This window comes from Pteropus alecto, unplaced genomic scaffold (genome assembly GCF_000325575.1).
Source record: "Pteropus alecto unplaced genomic scaffold, ASM32557v1 scaffold44, whole genome shotgun sequence".
In the NCBI taxonomy this organism is placed as follows: Eukaryota; Metazoa; Chordata; class Mammalia; order Chiroptera; family Pteropodidae; genus Pteropus; species Pteropus alecto.
Genome location: NW_006436812.1, coordinates 2,335,292 through 2,336,706, shown reverse-complemented (window position 1 = coordinate 2,336,706; position 1,415 = coordinate 2,335,292). Strand labels below are relative to the sequence as shown.

General features: G+C 43.7%; 1 pseudogene; it reads right to left on the bottom strand.

The window, feature by feature from the left end:
• Nucleotides 1-687: 687 nt before the first annotated feature.
• LOC102877829 lies at nt 688-1,088 on the bottom strand (annotated as a pseudogene).
• Between the last annotated feature and the right edge of the window lie 327 nt (nt 1,089-1,415).

Below are 1,415 nucleotides of genomic sequence, written 5' to 3'. Positions count from 1 at the left end.
CTTGTAATTCCTACTATTTTGGATGCTTGCTAGCATCATTCTGCTGGATTCTTTTTGTATTGTATTTTTGTGTGTATGTGAGTACTCAGGTATTTAATTAAGCTCGAACTATATCTTATTACTATGCCCTGCTATTGTCACTTGACATTTTAATATGAACTTTTCCCTCCATGTCCTTAAATATTCTTCAGGAAAATAAATTTAATGGTCCATAGTAGCCCAATGTTTGGGTGTGTCATTAGACTTACTATTAGACGCTAATATTGTTTTAGTTTTTTTTAGCCATTAAAGCTGCGATGAAAATCCTTGAACTGAGATCTTTGAGCATCTGTCTGTCTCCTTCAGACAAGTTCTTAAAAGTGAAATGACTGTCTCAAGTTGTAGACATTCTAAAAGATTCAAGCTGTCATTGTTGATTTCTTTACCTTACTACGTAGTAGGTAGTTCTGTGCTCCTATAAACAATGAGTAACTGCCCCTGCACGTAGAAATGGGTTGACCATTGATGGGAGAGCAGGTAGTGGTCCCTGGACTTTCATTCAGAAATCCGTTAGTGGCATGGTCCATCACTCATGGAAGCGCATATGGTGTAAAGTAATTAAAACACCCCTACTCCTTTATTTATTTATTTTTTGTCCTGAGGAAACAGAAGCAGCTGTCTTTATTGGGGGCCATGGGTTGGCTGGCTTCATTCAAAGGCCATGCATTTGATCTTGAAGTCACCTTCTGCCGCCAGGTAGTTGATGGCCTCCAGGTCGAGGCGGTTGGGGAACTTGAATGTGTACTTATCTGACAGCTTGATGATCACTGGTCGAAGGAGATGCACAGCTCCGTGACACTTCCAGGCTGGAAGGGGAAGGCAGACTCCCACTGCTCGGTGCCCCGGGCCCCACCATCCTTGCTGCTACACACAATAGTGTTGGTGTCTCCATGTATATCGAAGCGAAGGTTGAAGTGCAGACACAGGTTGTTACTGTCATTGCCCAGGTTTAGCACGAAGCTTTTGGTGTTGGGGGCCACCTCGCCCCGCACTCTGAGGCCCTCCCCAGGTTGGAGATTCAGGTTGCTGGTGACCAGACCACAAGCCATGACTGAGAGGACAGGAGGATGGTCCCTGGATGGCAGAACTAGATAGCTGAAGATGGATGGATAGATGGACGGATGGACAGATGGATGGATGGATGGATGGATGGATGGATGGATGGATGGTATTTTCCAGGTCCCATTACCTACCTTGCACACTGAGAAGATAATAGTTAATTAACTGAGACAATTCATGACACCACCAGTTCCCTGGAACTTAAATTTCATTCAGTTTTAGCAATGCTTAGCCCCCAAATCATTGTATTCCTTGCCTTGCCAATTAGGATTAGGCTTATTAAAACCTCAACTATCATGTCACGTACAGCTACTATT